At 49.3% G+C, this 19,778-nt stretch overlaps 1 pseudogene across 1 annotated transcript in view; it reads left to right on the top strand.

Annotated features, from left to right (window-relative positions):
* Window positions 1-2,340: 2,340 nt before the first annotated feature.
* The window catches only part of LOC308164046 (cytoplasmic FMR1-interacting protein 1 homolog), a 33,732-nt pseudogene continuing 16,294 nt past the window's right edge, over window positions 2,341-19,778 (top strand). Inside the window, exons 1-4 of the transcript XR_013938041.1 lie at window positions 2,341-2,363; window positions 8,924-9,027; window positions 9,985-10,074; window positions 11,123-11,200. The product of XR_013938041.1 is annotated as a cytoplasmic FMR1-interacting protein 1 homolog (transcript). The remainder of the gene's footprint in view (window positions 2,364-8,923; window positions 9,028-9,984; window positions 10,075-11,122; window positions 11,201-19,778) is intronic.

The raw sequence follows: 19,778 nt of genomic DNA, 5'->3' as shown, positions 1-19,778 counted from the left end.
TCACGGCCGCCACAACGACTGGACTTATGACTTTGAAAAAAAAAAAAAAAGGGAAATAATGCAATGTTGTAATGCTATTGTTGTTGTTTGGGATTGTTATTGTCAATGGAATTGCAGACGGAGATGCAAGCATGTAATTTGCAAACAGCTAAAGGAAAGGAGATGTTACATATAGGCATATGTTAGTAGCCTGTGTTACAGGGACACCTAGGGGTGACCTGATAATGTTACATGTACGACCCGGTTGTTGTATGTGGGCGTGAGCGGAAGGAACCGCAGTTGAATAAAAGACATACTGAAACAGCCGTCCGCATGCTAAACGAAAGACATTAGAGGTAGAAGGACCGCGGCACACCTATTTATTTATTTATTAAAGCACACCTATTTATTTATCTCTTAAAGCACACCTATTTATTTATCTCTTAAACCACACCTATTTATTACCTGGTTTTTAATTGGTTCCCTTGTACTGTGCTAGGCTACTGCCTTTTTAAAATGAGTCTTTTTATTTAGTGCAGGATACTGTTGCTACTTGCACAGAACTTTATGTTCAGCACTTTATGTCCCTTATGTCCTGTGTCTTTTATTGTTACTATTGTCTTTTTCTTCTCTGGCACAGTGTACAGTGTTGAGTGTCTAGTCCCATTTCATTTCACTGCATGTTCTACTTTGTATTTCTGTGCATGTGACAAATAAAGCACCCTTGAACCCTTGAGCCCATCTGTTTCTGAAGTCATGGGCCTCTTGATGGCGAACATAGGATGTGATTTTCTGATGTGTGCGTTTACGTTTTTTTCTTTCTGTCTGTCACAGTGGAGTCCCTGGCCCTGTCTCTGATGGCGGGCTTTGAGCAGTGCTGAACAGAGAAGACCACCCACCCGCCTCTGCTCCACCCTGGCGACCTCTCAACATTCACCTCTAACTGTCTCATCTCTTGGTTTCGTGATGGCCGCTGTTGTACACTGATGAAGATCAAAGCGACAGACTGACAATCACTGTTGTTGTTTTTTTATTGCAATTGTAAAAAAGATAACTCTGACATTGGGGCGGCTGTGGCGCAGGAGGTAGAGCCGCCGTCTAATGATCGGAAGGTTGGCAGATCGGCGGTTCGAGCCCTGGCTGGCCACATGTCGAAGTGTCCTTGGGCAAGACACTGAACCCCCAAATTGCTCCCAGTGAGCGGGCCGGCGCCTTGCATGGCAGCTTGCCGCCATTGGTGTGTGAATGTGTGTGTGAATGGGTGAATGAGAGGCTGTTGTAAAGCGCTTTGGAGCAGCAAAAAAGGCGCTATATAAGTGCAGTCCATTTACCATTTAAATGGGATGTATCCTATGTTTCATGTTTTAGACTGTTTGTACATATTGTTGATTTGTATCAAAGCTGGTTGTGATCCCCCATGTATAGACTTGACGCACAATAAACACTGCATAACGCTGTCAGCCTGTTGTTTACCTGATACATTGATTGATTTCATACTTTGTTGTGTGACAGACAGCTCTGTGGTGATGCTATTCAATTAATTGGAAATAACAGTTCCATCACTTCTGCAACACTAAGCAGACATTGAATGACATGATGTGAACACAGCATGCATGCTATCAGGGTTATAATTTGAGATATTATTACACTCCAAATTGAGATTTCTCTGTAAAGCTTTAGTCATTGATACAGTAGGCTACACTGGCATAGCACCAGAATATCTGAAAGACCTTCTGCTAGCATATCAGCCCAATAGAGCTCTCAGGTCTTCTGACGCTGGTTTTCTCTGTGTACCACATGTACAAAAGAAGAGATTTGGTGAGGCTGCATTCTCATGTTATGCACCCAGATTGTGGAATGCACTGCCAGTTTACATTAGGGATGCAACCTCAGCACATTATGTTCAAGTCAAGACTAAAAACCCATCTTTTTAATATAATATTGCCTTTAAATGACTACTTACTATTATTATTATTATTATTATTATTATCATCATCATTATTATTATTATTATTATCATTATTATTATTATCATTATTATTATTATTATCATATCATTATCATTATTATTATTATTCCTCCATAATGAACGTGTCTCCACCGCCCCCTAGCGGGTGAACATTGCACCGCAGTTGAGGAGTTTCCTGTTGAAGTTCCCTGGTTCAGTGGGACAGGAACTCCCTGTAACCACCCGCCTGCTCGCCCCAGATACCACCGCCCAGGGAAGACCCGCTGGACCACCGAAAAACTGGAATATAACCCCTCACAAACCACTTTTTACTATCGGTGCCTTTCGGGGGGGGCAATCTGGAGTTCGACTATAATTCGTATAATGAGTTTGTAAAGAGATAAAGAGGAGAATATTCCCAGGAAAAGAAGCCCGGGTGAGTAGAAGTTAGTTCGCTTCAAACCTCAGCTGGTAAAACTCCGTGTGATGTTCCTCTGTCTGGGTGTTCCCCTGTGTGTTCCCCTGGGTCTCTGCATTGATTGAAGCTTAATGCTTTTCACCAAAGACCTGTATTTGGTTCTGGTCGAATTCGGACCATAACAAAAGTAGTTGCGCCTTTATGTGTAACAGTGATTGAAAAAGAGAAAACCTCAAAAGAAAATGTCTGTAGTCTCTGTTAGTGTTAGGACTGGTAACCCGCAGGCCCCAGGACAGGACAGGGGAAGCTATAATCTGGATCTCTGATTTGGTTTAGTTTAGTTTAGTTTAGTTTAGCAATTAGCACACAAGAGATTGTGCAAGGAGGGAACGAAGCCCAGAAGGCTTGTACAGAGTTCCTCTCCACGTCAATAAATATCTATGTTTCAAATAAACATCAAGGGACACTTACTGCACGTCAATAAGAGAAAAGAAACCACAAACAAAATCATATCCATCGGGCAGAAAGGCAGGATAGCACATACAAACACACAAGACCAAAACAAACTGAAAATAGATACAAGGATAGTAAGATTAGTAAAAAAAATAAACATAGGCATGTTTCATTTGGCAAATGAACCAAACACACCACCAGGCTTGACTCAGTGTAAAGGAATCTGAGTCAGATTATCTGACATGCCCCAAACTTTCTAAAGCCAAAACTGCAAGATAAGGTTGACCAGGTCTGCAACCTGGGTTGGACACAAAGTCAAAGAAGTGAACTGACCAAATAAGTTCGAGTGGTGGAAATGATTCACCGCAGTAAAACCCTGAGTTTAGGACCAGAACAGATGTCAACGTGGATATTTCTTCAGTAGCTTCTAGGCTACTATACTATAATATCTATACTTGTGAAACTGCAGTCGCTGCATTGTTCTGCGTTGAATGTTCAGACCAAAAATAATATAGTTTTGGCCCTGTTACTTTCTATCATTGGTTATCATTATTCATATCCCCGTGTTGTAGCTTGTGAGTAAAGGCATTTTGATTGTCTGTAGCCATCATTAGAACCAGTGCCCCCCCCCCCCCCACACACACACACACACACACACACACACCCCACACCATCCACAATGCTGGATGATCCATTCCTTCATTGATCGATTGATGACGTCACCAACCAGGTCTTGAAGTTGTTCCAGAGAGGCCCAACTAACTACCTACTGTGTGTGTGTCTGTGTGTGTGTCTGTGTGTGTCAGACACCCGCTTTCCCCTCTACTGTGTCCCTAAGAACTTCTATTGCCCCCCCTTGTACTGTTTCTCAGTTTCTCCAGTAATATAAAAAAAACGTTTTAGTAGAAGGCGATAATAGGGAGAAGGTTTTTCCTTCTATCAGTGGCCCCGGGCCCGAGCTAGAGTACTCTTCATGCAACGAATGGTGGACTGCTGATTCACATGCTTAGTATTCAAATGTATTGATTGTAAGTCGCTTTGGAATAAGGCGTCTGCTAAATGCCAAAAATGTAAATGTAATGTGTGTGTCTGTGTGTGTGTGTGTGTCTGTGTGTGTGTGTGTGTGTGTGTGTGTGTGTGTGTGTGTGTCTGTGTCTGTGTCTGTGTGTGTGTGTGTGTGTGTCTGTGTGTCTGTGTCTGTGTGTGTGTGTGTGTGTGTCTGTGTGTGTGTGTGTGTGTCTGTGTCTGTGTCTGTGTCTGTGTGTGTGTGTGTGTGTGTGTGTGTGTGTGTGCATGTGCGTGTGGTCTATGTGTGTGTGTGCGTGTGTGTGTGCGTGTCGTCTATATATATATATATATATATATGTGTGTGTCTGTGTGTGTGTGTGTGTGTGTGTGTGAGTGTGTGTGTGTGTGTGTGTGTGTGTGTGTGTGTGTGTGTGTGTCTGTGTCTGTGTCTGTGTCTGTGTGTGTCTGTGTCTGTGTCTGTGTCTGTGTCTGTGTCTGTGTGTGTCTGTACTCTCATGTCTCCCTTGTGGTCAACAAAGGTTCTCTGCTGAGGTTTTAGGAGAAGTGAGATCTGCAGCATGGGGGAGGGTGGCTGGCAGGCAGGCAGCTGAGCTCTGATATCACAGGGCTGGGTTGGAGGGTTGGAGGGGCGGGGGAGTGGATACACACCATTCAAGCAGATTAAAGTTGTTTACCGGCTCGTGATTTCACACCTTTCTGCATGTTTCCAAGCCCTGCGTTTCACTGTCAACTTGATTTCTGCTGCAACATTCAATTGGAGGTGTTGAACCGGCTAGATTTTCTGTTCAGAGATGGTGGCATAGAGATTGGCACAGAGATTGTCTCTTTGATATAGCCTCTTTTATACATCTGTACATCACATACCTTAACTGTACATAGCTCATACATGACTGTATATACCTTGAAACTACCCTACAAGCCATACTGTACTATCATTGTCATGTTTTTATATCATGTTCTTATATCACTATTATTTGCACTTCTGGTTCGATGCTAAACTGCATTTCGTTGTCTGGTACTCTGGTACTCTACAACAACAATGAAGTTGTGAATCTAATCTAATCTAATACCTTTCAGCTGTTCTTGCAAACCAGTGATGTTTATGCCAGCTCTCAAGATTGCATGGAATGACACCTCAGACCTCAGATTTCACACCTCAAAATATTCTCCGGTTCTTGTTCTCTGCATCGAGGTTGATACAGCTGGCATTTCTCTGTTTTCTACACAAGTAAGGCAATGCCTCCTCCTTCACTACTCAAGTTGAAGTTGATGAGTTAAGAGCAAACAGGGGTAGTGGTGGTCTAGTAGTGGATAGTGAGTTGGACTTGTGATCGGAAGGTTGTGAGTTCAAATCCCGCCTGAAAACCACACCACTACTAGTAAGGCACTTAGCCCTCAGTTACTCCAGGGGGAATGTCCCTGTCCCTGTAATTCGTAATTGTAAGTCGCTTGGATTAAAAGCGTCTGCTAAATGGCAAAAGTATTAATTAAAATTACATCAGCCAAGCTGTAATGTATCAGTGTTTAAGCCTTCACTAGGAGTCTGTGGGAATGGGAGTGTAGTGTTTGAGTGTATTTTTGAACAGAGCTGGACTGCTTGGAGTCTCACAGTCAAACCTTATCTGTCATCCACCAGTCAGGAAAGAACAGAATGTCAACAGTGACAGCATGTGAATGTCACAGCTACACGCTTCCCTTTTCCTAAAGGGGGGAACGAACATGAGAACATGAGAACATGAGTCCAGACTGAAATGTGTCATGTGACATCCTCCTTTCTCCGTCTCGTGGAGGGAAACGGCAACATTACCCAGTTCCTGTACCAGTAGCAGACAGTACTACTCAGTATTTCCAGAATGCATAGCTACCATCTGCACTGGGCCACTCCCATTAGCTAGTTAGCCAACGTGCTACGGTGGAATTTCAATGTCTAGGGACATATGAGACATGCTAGATAGAGAATACCTCTTATTTTCTCTCTTTTATTGCCTCGGTTTTGGTATTACCCTCCACCTATATGTGGCCAGAGGCCATTTTAAACTCCTTATAGTTTAGCCTACTTTAGGGGGAACATAGCTTACTGTAATGCATTAGGAAATAGACTTATCCAGCATGTAGTCCATGGCACTTCAGTCTACTTCAGTGTTCACTTTTAAGTTGACGTTCCCTTCTCTGTCACAGTCTGTGTCTCTGTTGTTTGTCTGTTTCTTTCCCTCAGATGACAGAGACAATCTTTGGCAATCTTAAAGAGGAACCACATTGACCTGAGAGAAGCAAAAGTCAACGATGGTTCCTCTTTATACTGAAAGTAATCTATTTACGTAAGTTAGATATAGACGTCAGCTTATGATTAAAGGTTGGCCTAATTACTAGCCTATATCCTCCAGATAGACATAGCCTAGTCCAGAAAGCTGATCGTGTTTCTGTTCAAAGGAGTAGGCCTAACCCCCTCAGCCACTAAAGAGCTACTTTGCTGGAGAGACGTGACAGACAGCGGCCCTCTCTTTCCTCTCATATGTTACTACTTTCTTGTTCTTTCGCACCAGAGGCAATTCATTGATGGTCAGTAGCCTACATAGGCTACATTACTGTGACAGTGTACGTGTTGGTACAGGAATAATAAGAATGCTTTACATAGCTCTGTCTGTCTGGTCTCTCAAATGTTTCACAACTCTGCCAGCCACTGATGAAGTCGCTCCGTAGCGTCAGACTGAAAACAACATCCCCCCCTTTGCCCTTCTACTCCACAAGGAGGTTCTCATAATTACCAAATTGCATCAGAGAGTCTAATTATTATAGTATGGACATGCAGCTGCTATGTGGGGCTTGACTCTGTGAGTCTGTGGAGTGTTGTACCTCTGCCCTGCTGCAGCTGTGTGTGATGGGCAGGGCAGCGACCATGCCTGTCTCTCACGTAAAGCAACACCGTGACTGGAGCATCCGTGTGTTCCTGCTTTTCCTTGTCCACAGGGTCTCTCCTGACTATATTATATAATAATAATAATATTAACTTTATTTCTATAGCGCTTTTCCTGCAAACGTTGCAGCTCAAAGTGCTTTAATCATTATATAATCTTAATGTAATTATTTTGTAATTTAAATGCAATATTAAGGATGGGTTTTTATAATCTTAATTTAATTATTTAGTCATTTAAAGGCAATATTAAAAAGATAGGTGTTTAGTCTTGACTTGAACATATGTGCTGAGGTTGCATCCCTGGCAGTGCGTTCCACAATCTGGGTGCATAAAATGAGAATGCAACCTCACCAAATGTCTTCTTTTGTACATGTGGTACACAGAGAAAACCAGCGTCAGAAGACCTGAGAGCTCTATTGGCCTGATATGCTAGCAGAAGACCTGAGAGCTCTATTGGGCTGATATGCTAGCAGAAGACCTGAGAGCTCTATTGGGCTGATATGCTAGCAGAAGACCTGAGAGCTCTATTGGCCTGATATGCTAGCAGAAGACCTGAGAGCTCTATTGGGCTGATATGCTAGCAGAAGACCTGAGAGATGTGTGACTGTGTGTGTGGAGCATCTCCTCTCCTCCACACTGAGCCTGACTCAGGCTGTGCCTGGCTGACCTGCTGTGAGTCACTGCCTGGGCAGAGTATACCCACTAGGAAAGGCCAAGGATTTCCATATAACCCACTTAAAAATGTGTGAGGATACGTAACAGCGTTTTGTGACAGAACTTTCACACTTTCATTCATAAAATTCACCCCGTCTGTGTTACGAAGCACTTGAATGTTGGACCATTGGGACTGACTATAGCGTCATATACCATCAACGGGGGGAGATGCGACATGAAATATGTCAAAATGCAGCACTATCATGCACAGATCAGCCTTATAACATGTAATGTTAGATATATAATTCATATTCATAATTCATTCATTCATTCATTCATTCATAACGTTAGACAGGGAGCACAGATTTATTTTTATGGGGTTCCAAAATGAACAATATGAGGCTGGGAGGGAAAAATCACAGTATACCCACTAGAAACAACTAGACTACACCACTGGATGTGTGTGGAGCATCTCCTCTCCTCTCCTCCACACAGAGTCTGACTCAGGCTGTGCCTGGCCGGCCTGCTGTGACTCACTGCGCTGGGCAGAGGCTCATTCATTATTGTCCCCTCCTAACCCCTGGGCGTGTTGCAGCGTGCACACACCCGCAGCTTTTTGTGTCACTAGGGTCTGAGACTAGGGTTTGTTTGAGTCACAGCCTGTATTTTGATTGGAGCGTGGGTTTTTGATTGTTCAATGTCAATGAAGCTCCCCATCAGCAGTTGTGAAAGAAAGAGGAGCTAAGCACATGACTTCATTATAGGACGCGACCACAATAAAGTACATGAGAATCGATTTACAGTAAATTACTCCGTTTGAAACAGGTCTTTATTCGGTTTCTGGATGGATGTTTGGAGGGTCAGGGTCTGTATTGCTAGATGTGTAAAGTATATATTGGTATCTGGTATATTGGTGATCTCTAATCGCATGTGAAATTATTTTAGGTGAAGTTTTATTTTAGGCGTCTTATCAGTGTACAGAATACAGACAAATACAGTAATGAATTGGTGTGTGAATGTGTGTGTGAATGTGTGAATGAGAGGCCGTTGTAAAGCGCTTTTTTGGAGCAGCAAAAAAGGTGCTATATAAGTGCAGTCCATTTACCATTTACCACGAATAATGAAAGTGAAAGTATGGTGGGTTTGGTGTTCAAAACCACTATGCGTTGTATGAAACAGGACGTGGTCAGATCAACCGTGAGAAACAACTCTCTGTTGTTTTTCGGGGCGGCTGTGTCTCAGGAGGTAGAGCCGCCGTCTATTGATCACAAGGTTGGCAGGTCGGCGGTTCGAGCCCCGTCTGGCCACATGTCGAAGTGTCCTTGGGCAAGACACTGAACCCCAAAATTGCTCCCAGTGAGCGGGCCGGCGCCTTACATGGCAGCTTGCCGCCATTGGTGTGTGAATGTGTGTGTGAATGGGTGAATGAGAGGCCGTTGTAAAGCGCTTTAGAGCAGCAAAAAAGGCGCTATATAAGTGCAGTCCATTTACCATTTTACTCTCTGTTGTGTTTCCATGGCGTCCACAGTGACCCTGGAGGATGCCCTCTCCAACGTGGACCTCCTGGAGGAGCTTCCCCTCCCGGACCAGCAGCCCTGCATCGAGCCGCTGCCCTCCTCGCTCATGTACCAGGTAAGACCTGACCTTAGACCTGACCTTAGACCTGACCTCAGACCTGCCCTTAGACCTGACCTTAGACCTGACCTTAGACCTGACCTTAGACCTGACCTTAGACCTGACCTCAGACCTGACCTCAGACCTGACCTCAGACCTGCCCTTAGACCTGCCCTTAGACCTGACCTTAGACCTGACCTTAGACCTGACCTTAGACCTGACCTTAGACCTGACCTTAGACCTGACCTCAGACCTGACCTCAGACCTGACCTCAGACCTGCCCTTAGACCTGCCCTTAGACCTGCCCTTAGACCTGCCCTCCTCGCTCATGTACCAGGTAAGACCCAGTGGTGTAGTCTACGTGATAAGCAGGACTACACCGTATACCCACTAGGAAAGGCCAAGGATTTCCGTATACCGACTTAAAAATGTGTGAGGATACGTAACAGAGTTTCGTGACAGAACTTTCACACTTTTCATTCATAAAATTTACCCCGTCTGTGTTACGAAGCACTTGACTTTTGGACCATTGGGACTGACTATAGCGTCATATACCATCAACGGGGGGAGATGCGACATGAAATATGTCAAAATGCAGCACTATCATGCACAGATCAGCCTCATAACATGTAATTTATATATATATATATATATATAACGTTAGACAGGGAGCGCATATTTATTTTTATGCCGTTCCGAAATGAACGATATGAGGCTGGGAGGGGAAAATCACAGTATACCCACTAGAAAACACTAGACTACACCACTGGTAAGACCTGACCTTCGACCTTTCCTTAGACCTGCCCTCAGCCTCCTGAATGATCCTATCCGGTCTACAGTGACCTATGTTGTCTATAATGTGCACTTTGTAATCTACACTCTTTCTACACTCCTCTTCTACTCTAACGTGCTTGCAGCTATAACTTTTAATCCCTAACGACTAGTAACATCCCATCTCTCTCCCATCTCCCACAGCCCAACTTCAACACCAACTTCGAGGACCGCAACGCCTTCGTCACCGGGATCGCCAGATACATCGAGCAGGCCACGGTCCACTCCAGCATGGTAAACAAGCCAACACGGTCTTTCATCTTGAAATGTGGTCCTTTTATTCACTTACTTCCTCCTTAAAGTCTCAATACTGTGAGTCACACCACCTCCCTCACGACTGACCAGGGAAAATCTGTCAGCAGAACACACAAAGCTGTCACCAGAACACAGGGACAAAAGCTCGTTAGAGTGGCGGTCTTGTTGGACGGTTGAATACAGCCGTGTGGACGGAGCGGACTTGGCGGTTCATCTCAGAGCCTTCCTGCTTTGTCCCTCAGCGTGAGGAGGACCCAGGCCAACAAGCACTCGGTCTCCCCAACCGCCCAGTGACAAATGGGCGCCTTTGAGCTTCGCTCGCAGGAAATAGTGCTGCTTTGTGCTCAATTAGTGAGGGATAATTGCTGTTTGAGAGCGCGAGGTCTGAATCAAGCAGCACTTTGTATGCAGCCGGGGCGACTCTGGAAGCACTGAGGCGCTGCCTCGCCACCCTCCGAGAGACTGGCTTGTGAGACATTAGCATCAGTGTGTTCGTGTAACTGTCGGTGCCTATGTGTTTGTATGTGTGTCTATGTTCGTGCCACTGTATGTCTTTGTATGTTTTGAATACATGTGTGACAGTTTTCGTGAGACTTATAATAATAATAACTTTTTATTTGTATAGCACGTTTCCTGCAAACGCTGCAGCTCAAAGTGCTCCAATCGTTATATAATCATAATTTAATTATTTTGTCAGTTAAATGCAGTATTAAAAAGATGGGGTTTTAGTCTTGACTTGAACATACATGTATGTGCTGAGGTTGCATCCCTAATGTAAACTGGCAGTGTAAATTGGCAGTGCACAAAAATCATGTGTATTGTTGAAACTGTGTTTAACTCTAGATAGGCAGCTCAGTGTGTCCCTAGTGTCTAAGGATATGTGTGTCTCAGATTTATTTTTATCTAACCGTTCTTTATCCAGGTTTTAGTCTTATTGAGATAAAATACATTTCCCAAGAGAGACCTGGTCTAAGACAAGAGAGACCTGGTCTCAGACAGCAGCCTGTGTGTTTCTGTGTTCATCTAGAATGAGATGCTGGAGGAGGGACAGGAGTATGCTATCATGCTCTACACATGGAGGAGCTGTTCACGTGCCATCCCCCAGGTAACTACTGCACACAGCATCTGTTGCTACATCCTCAGACATACAGATAACCCGTATTACATTCAAACTAACTGTAACCAGGGAGTAGCTAAAGGACTGTAGAATTTTAGGAAGGGCTGGTTATCTAACTAACTCTGAGCTAAATCGGCAGTGTAGGAGGATAGAGGCAGGGGGCGCCAGCAACCCTTTAGACTAGCATTACTAGCATTAGCATTAGCATTAGCATTAGCATTAGCTAACAGACAACTAAACACACAGCAATGTATCGAATATGAACAAACACATTTATTTATACAAATTATATATACATCCCAATATACTCCCTCCCCGCCGGCCACACACACACTCACTCACTCACTCACACACAGTACCTGGCCTGAAAAGGCTTAGAGTCCCGGACTGAAATGAGCGCGTTGAGGCCTGGTTGGAGCTCGCATGTGACTCGAGGAAGGCAGCAGACAAGGGGGGGGAGTGACGTTGCAATTTGAAGGGAAAGGGGCTTCTTCGTAGCAAACGACGAGGTGTGAATGGCTCAGGTCCGGTGGTCCACGGTCAGCTCCGGTGGTGTCAGCGGTCGGTCGCAATCCACCTCGGAGGCGACGGCTCTGTCCGGCTTGGGTCTCGCTATGCGCCAACGTTAGCAGCCGGCGGCTAGCAAGGCTGGCTAACGGTGACACAGCTAAACTGGGCTAGCGCTGTTAACTCACTAAAACTCCGAACTCTTCTTCACGTCGTCTGTCAGCTTGAAGGCCTCGAAGATCCTCTTGAAGAAGATGAAGTTGGGGTCGAAGATCTCTGGTTCCTCTGTGATGTACTCTATCTCCACCTCGGGCTCCTTCTCCTTCTCCTTCTCACTCTCGTCACTCTAACGCACAGACCACTTCCGTAGCTATATATACCAACCGGACATACATCAAGTCACGTACGCCAATCAAAACCACGCCCACTAATCTGGCGCTTGCACAACACTGAACAAATCCAAGACAGAACTTATACAATTACAATAACAATACATACACCTTCATGAAAACGTACATGAATAGTATGGAAAATAATAGGAAATAACAGGGGCAAAATAGGGCTGATTTGGGGAAACTAACTGGCTCTAAATTGTGGGCCTTCATAACAGCCGCCCCATGAAACCCTCGGTTTCATTTAACTATGGAAGGCACACTGGCTAGGCTGCTCTAGCAGCGTGAGGTATGAGGTGATAGTGTCCTTTGTAATTTGAGGGAGCTCAATCAGGCGTGCCACAGGTCGGGTGTACGTGCGACCACCAACGTCCACGATGGCCGTCCGCACCCTTCCATCCGGACCCGGCAGGACCTTGGTCACTCTGCCTGTCTGCCAGGCGGCGCGTGGAAGGGACTGGTCGATCACCAGTACCACGGCACCTTCGGACAAGTTGTCTCTCTCCCTCGTCCACTTCTGCCTGACTTGCAGGGTCGGCAGGTAGTGCAGTATGAACTGCCTCCAAAACTGGTCCGCGAGCACCTGGCTGTGCCTCCACCATCTTCTTCCGGTGAGCTCTGCAGGGTCGTAGACTACCTGAGGCAGTGCAGAGTCTCGCCGCCCCATCAGCAAGAAGTTGGGCGTAATGGGATCCAGATCTGCTACATCACTGGAGGTATAGCCTAGGGGCCGGGAGTTCAAGATGCCCTCAATCTCTGCTAGTACAGTCTCGAGCACCTCATCGGTAGGCACCTTCTGTCCGAGAATGGTACGTAGGACGTTCTTTACTGAGCGAATCTCCCGCTCCCAGGCTCCCCCGAAGTGTGGAGCATTTGGGGGGTTGAACTCAAACTTCACTTGCTGGGAGGCGAGTCTGTCACGGGCCTCCTCAGTCATCGCAGCGTAGCTCGCCCTCAGCTCGGCCTCACCACCGACGAAGTTGGTGCCTCTGTCCGACCGGAGGGTCTTAGGGGTCCCTCGCCTGGAGGTGAACCTCTTGAAGGACATGAGGAAGCTGTCGCTTGTGAGCTGGTGCAGAACTTCAAGGTGCATTGCTCTCGTCGTCAGGCACGTGTAGATGATGCCCCACCGCTTTTCGGAGGCTCGCCGGTTTCGGACTAGGAGTGGCCCGAAACAGTCGACCCCAGTAGAGTGGAACGGAGCCTGTCTCAGTCGCAGCCGGTCCTCGGGCAGATCGGACATCATGGGCTGCGGCGGCGTGGCTCGCCACCTCTGGCAGTCCGAGCAGGACCTTTGATATCTCCGTACCGCCTCCCGTCCATGGAGTATCCAGAATCTCCGTCGTACCTCCGCGAAGACACGCTCTCCACCCGCGTGCTGCACTTTGTCATCATGGTGCTTGATGACCAATCTGGTGACCTGATGCTTAGTGGGAAGCACGATGGGATGCTTCGTGTCTAGGTCTAGATCTTGAGCGCGGCGCAGTCTGCCACCCACGCGAATGAGAACACCGTCGAGCTCTGGAGCTAAGCCGCGGAGTCTACTGTCCGAGGGGATCGGCTTCCCTTTCTCGAGACACTCCAGCTCTCGGGAGAAGGCATCCTGTTGGGCACTCTGCAGCACCAGGAGCTCCGCCGCGGTGTAATCTTCGGCGCTGAGCGTAGTATCTAGGGGTAGACCGGCCTTGGAGCAGAACATCCTCTTCTGCAGCTCTTCGAGCGTCTCACACTCCTCTCCCGGAGTAGTCTCAGGGTCTACGACCTGGGTGGCTCCGCAGAACAACGTCTTACGCAGCTCTTTGTCCTCTCTGTCTTCTGCTAACGCCGGCGTGGCTGGCCACTCTGACTCCCGCTCCTGTAGGAAGTCTGGTCCCGTGTGATACAGGTGGGGCTCAGCCAGATCCTGGAGAGTTGCCCCTCTCGTGATGACGTCAGCAGGGTTCCTCTTGGTGTCTACATAACGCCAGCAGTTCACCTCAGTCAACTCCAGACTCTCTGCGACTCGGGTGCCCACGAACACCTTATACCGACATGAGCTGGACTTCAACCACTGGAGGACGGTAGTTGAGTCTGACCACATGGTGACGCTCATCAGAGGTAGCTGGAGCTCGTCGAGCAGGAACCTTCCCAGTTGCGCGCCGTTCAGGGCAGCACACAGCTCCAGTCTTGGGATGGACTGTTGCTTTTTCGGCGCCACTCGGGAACGCGCCAGGACAAACGAGACGTGGACTTCACCTCCAAGCTCTGCCGCTCTGACGTATGCCACGGACCCGTACGCCATCTCCGAGGCGTCGCAGAATACATGTAGCGTGATGACACTCCTCTCTAGGTCCGTGGAGGGAGGGAAGTAGCTCCGCTGCAGCTTGATGTGCTGGAGAGTGGGAAGTTCCTGCTCCCAGGCCTTCCACTTCTCTTCTAGGTGACGAGGCAGAGGATCGTCCCATCCTCGTTCTTGGGCCCACAGCTCCCGGACAAGCACCTTGGCCATCGTCGTGAAGGGAGCGATATATCCCAGTGGGTCGTACTGGCTCGCTAGAGTGCTGTATATCGTTCTCATCGTGACGCGTTGGGGCTTGGCAGGCTTATTGCGATAGCGTAGAGTGTCGGTCTGGAACTGCCAGATAAGTCCGAGCGTCATCTCCTGAGCATCATCTGGTGAGTGAGAGACCCAAGCCTCGCTGCTGATCGAGGTGGCCTCCTCCGGGAGGTCTCTGATGACTTGCGGGTCGTTGCTGGCCCACTGGCAGATCTCAAATCCACCCTCCTGGAGATGAGCACGCAGGTCCTGGACTAGCTGGCGGGCTTCCGTGGCTGTCTTCGAACTGTGGAGGCAGTTGTCCACGTAAAAGCTCTTATGGACGGCGTCAAACACTCCAGGAGGTGCCGTCTCCTGCGCGGCGTGAGTCTGTAGCGCATAGGTGGCGCAACAGGGGCTGCAGGTTGTCCCGAAGGGTAGCACCTCCCACTGGTAGATAGAGGGGTCGGGGTCGCTCGGGTCCTCTCTCCAGAGAAACCTCATGAGTGGCTTGTCTTCCTCCAACATCCTGACCTGGTGAAACATTCGCTTAATGTCACCACTGACTGCGATCGGCTGCTGACGGAATCGCACCAGAACTCCCAAGAGGGCTGGGGTCAAGGTTGGACCAGGGAGAAGATAGTGGTTGAGGTTGAGCTTCCCCACCTGGTAGCTACAGTTGAAGACCACTCGGTTCTTCCCGTTGTGGTGAACATTGTGGTGCGGGAGGTACCAAGACTCGGCACTCTGGTTCGCCTCGGCTGGCTCAAGCTTCTTCACCAGACCGGACTCCGTCAGTTTCTTCATCTCCGTTCTGTAAGAAGCAGCAAGGACCTCGTCCTTCCTCATACGCTTCTCAGTGCTGGTCAGACACTGTAGGACGGTTCGAGGGGATACTCGAAACTCTGGCATGGGTTCTCTTCGGAGTAGTGGTGTGACGTATCTCTTCACGCCCTGGACTTCGATACGCACTGTCTTTGCTTTAAGGAGGTCTATGGCGTAGACGTCCTCCTTTGACCGTACGTAGAGCTTCTCATTCTTGTAGGGCGCAACGTCTAGCGTCCACAGCTTCTGGACGTTGTCTAGTAGCGCCGCATTCATGGAGTCCACACTGGTGTGAAGGCAGTTGATGGTCTGCACTTCTTCGGTTCGGACATGGAGGGATGACGTAGCTCTCCCGTCTCTATCTCTCCACTCGGTAGCGCCTTGGAGGGCCCACCCAAGCGCAGTCTTAACAGCCATCGGGCAGCCTCGTGGTCCTCTCAGCGGAGGACGGAGCGACACGATCAGTGCAGCGTTGTCCGAGCCGATGAGAAGGGTTGGCTCCGCTCCTTCTATCGGATGTAGGTCTACTCGCCGTAGGTGGGAATATCTTGCGCGTAATCTCTCCAGGGTGTAGTCGTAGCGGGAGAGCGCTAGCTGGTCTGCGGTGAAGACATTCTGAAGCCGATATCTGTCCGACGGCCGCCCCGCCGGGGAGATAGAGAAGTTGATTCTCGCCCCGGTGACCTCTTTAAGGTCGCGACGTATCGTGCGCAGAGTCAGCTTCTCCTCAGTCCCTTGGAGCCCCAACTGGCGCACTGCCTCCTGGAGAAGGATGGTCCGTTCCGACCCGTCGTCTAGAACGGCGTACGTGTCGTACACAGCGTTGTTGTGGTGAAGTCGGACCTTCACCACCTTCAGTAGGACCTTGGAGCCGCTGCTCTGGGTTGGGTCTAGATAGTAGACAGGTGTTTCCTCTTCCGGTGCGCTACCGGACCTAGGGCTTCTGGTGCCCTCCGTGGACCTGGCGAGGGAGACCTCGTGTAGGATGTTGAGGTGGACCTCCTCACAGCGGTTGCACTTTCTCCTCAAGGTGCAGTTCTTAGCCAGATGGTCGCGCCCACAGTTCCAGCACCTCTTGTTCTCCTCGAGCCACCTCTGCTTGGCCTCGGTACTCAGGTTGTTGAAGTCACTGCACTCATTGAACCAGTGCTCGCTGGTGCAGTACGGACATGGCGGTGGACCTCTCCGTCCCCTTTGAGGGGGTTGAGAGGAATCCTTTCCCTCAGGTCGGGCTTTCCTCTCTCTCCGAGGCTCCTCCTCCGTGTGCAGCACTCCTACTGGGCGTCCTCTGTTCGAGCTCGGCCTGTCCCAGCGGTCTCCCTTCTCCCTCTCCTTCTTCGGCTCAGCGTAACCCATGGCGTCTACGTTGGTGTCATGCACTTCCTCCAGTAGGAACTCCGCGAAGGCAGCCATGCTCAGACCCAACTTCCCGGGGTTACGAACGCGCTGCTGTCGCCGGAACCTCTCCTGCCGGAAGCGTGGGATCTTGCGGAGCAGCCGCTCTACGTTGGAGGTGCTGTTGATCTCGCTGGCGCCAGCTGGGCCCTGCGTCTTCAGCATTCCAACCAAGGTGTGCACGCGGAGCGCGAAGTCATCCAGCGCCCGTTCATCCTTGATGGGGGCCTGCTGTTCGAGGGCTTGCAGTTCAGCAAGGGCGTGGTTCCAGGGACGACCGTAGCGGGCATCCAAGTCGGCGAGCGCTCTGGTGTAAGGTGTCGGTGCGGAGGCATGGGCCAGAACCATGTTGTGGGCTCTGGGGTTCCTCACATGCTGAAGGAGAATCGCATATTTGTAGGACTCTGAGCAGGAGTCGTCCAAGAGCGTGTCTAGGCAGATGCGTAGTTCCACATACTGGCTCCTGTCCTCGTCCTTGAAGAAGGGGAACTTGGGTCCCTCCACCTGGGGAAACATCCTGTAGTGGATGATCGGGGCTGGAGTGACGGTCTGGGTGTCCGGCCTGCATGCCTTTTGGTTCACTGGAGGACCTAGGGGTGTGCTACGCTCTTGGGGAATGGCTCCCCTCCCGGGCAGCGACGCTGGCTCCCTCTGGGCCGCGTAGCGGTCGGGTCCCTGGTCCTCTTCCTTCAAGGTGGTCAGCTGGGCCTGTAGTTGGACAGTCATGGCGGGGGTCATGGAGCCATCGGCGGGGGGTTCAGGAGATGGCACTCGAGAGGGCCGTGCGGATGATGCTCTGGAGCTACGGGCCGACGGAGCTCTGCTGATGCACACGTCGCGCATGGTCTGCATCACTTCCTCCATCTTCTCCGCGTGCAGTTGCTCTCTCTCCATCTGGAGGCGGTCGCGCTCCATCTGGAGGCGTTCACGTTCTAGCGCCTCCTGGCGCTGCCTCTCCGCCGCGCGTTCCGCTCCTTCCATCTGGAGGCGTTCACGCTCGAACTGGAGGCGTTCCCGCTCTAACGCCATCTCGGCCTGTTGGCGCATACATTCTAACAGCGCGGCACTACTCCCTCTGGAGTGCATGCTATCCGCCCCAGAGGCAGAACTGCCCACGGAAACCCTGGACCGGGAGGAAGCCACTGAACGGCAGGAGCTAGGTCTCGAGCGCGCCGTACTGGGAGGCAGATCGTTAAGGCTGAGGCCCTCCCTCTTCCGCCCGCAGGCGCTGTCAGACCGGGCCTCTCCTTCCTGCTCTTCCGTTTCTACGGCAAAACCCTGCTGTTCTGCCATCTCATCCTCAGGCTGGTGCTCTTTGATGGCGGTCTCGGTGCTAGCCACCCGCGCGCCGGCGGACACCTCGGCCTCTCCGACCACTGTATCCCGTGGAGTGCGCTCCTCACTACCACTCAGTGAGCTTTCGAGCTCAAGCTCATACTCTTGTAACCTCTGAGGCAACCGCGGGACTCTCTGTGGTCGTGGCTCTGGCTCAGGGGGCGGAGAAGGGGGGTAACTGTCTTGTCTGGTTGGCTGCGCTCAGCCATGCTATCACTACACAACCTATCCGGCTCGAAGGACCAATTGTAACCAGGGAGTAGCTAAAGGACTGTAGAATTTTAGGAAGGGCTGGTTATCTAACTAACTCTGAGCTAAATCGGCAGTGTAGGAGGATAGAGGCAGGGGGCGCCAGCAACCCTTTAGACTAGCATTACTAGCATTAGCATTAGCATTAGCATTAGCATTAGCTAACAGACAACTAAACACACAGCAATGTATCGAATATGAACAAACACATTTATTTATACAAATTATATATACATCCCAATATACTCCCTCCCCGCCGGCCACACACACACTCACTCACTCACTCACACACAGTACCTGGCCTGAAAAGGCTTAGAGTCCCGGACTGAAATGAGCGCGTTGAGGCCTGGTTGGAGCTCGCATGTGACTCGAGGAAGGCAGCAGACAAGGGGGGGGAGTGACGTTGCAATTTGAAGGGAAAGGGGCTTCTTCGTAGCAAACGACGAGGTGTGAATGGCTCAGGTCCGGTGGTCCACGGTCAGCTCCGGTGGTGTCAGCGGTCGGTCGCAATCCACCTCGGAGGCGACGGCTCTGTCCGGCTTGGGTCTCGCTATGCGCCAACGTTAGCAGCCGGCGGCTAGCAAGGCTGGCTAACGGTGACACAGCTAAACTGGGCTAGCGCTGTTAACTCACTAAAACTCCGAACTCTTCTTCACGTCGTCTGTCAGCTTGAAGGCCTCGAAGATCCTCTTGAAGAAGATGAAGTTGGGGTCGAAGATCTCTGGTTCCTCTGTGATGTACTCTATCTCCACCTCGGGCTCCTTCTCCTTCTCCTTCTCACTCTCGTCACTCTAACGCACAGACCACTTCCGTAGCTATATATACCAACCGGACATACATCAAGTCACGTACGCCAATCAAAACCACGCCCACTAATCTGGCGCTTGCACAACACTGAACAAATCCAAGACAGAACTTATACAATTACAATAACAATACATACACCTTCATGAAAACGTACATGAATAGTATGGAAAATAATTAAGGAAATAACAGGGGCAAAATAGGGCTGATTTGGGGAAACTAACTGGCTCTAAATTGTGGGCCTTCATAACACTAACATACAACCCAATACTACGAGATTCAAGATTCAAGCTTTATTGTCTGTCACACAGTGACAGAAATTCTCCTTCGACAGGCAGAAGTGCAGCTCATGAATACAGTTCCACATTAAAAACACACATAGGTCACATACATTAATACATACAATAAAAACAGACAGACAGACATAGCAGTGTTTATAAGACCTACGAGAAACCTACATCTACTACTGTGCAGGATTCTATTTTTTGGGGGGTATTTCTAACATCCCCCCTCTCCTTTCCCTCTCTCCTCTCTCATCCTCTCC

The sequence above is a fragment of the Nansenia antarctica genome (assembly GCF_963989245.1).
Source record: "Nansenia antarctica genome assembly, chromosome: 8".
Taxonomy (NCBI): Eukaryota; Metazoa; Chordata; class Actinopteri; order Argentiniformes; family Microstomatidae; genus Nansenia; species Nansenia antarctica.
The sequence above is the reverse complement of the archived record's forward strand: the minus strand, read 5'-3'. Positions and strand labels throughout refer to the sequence as shown.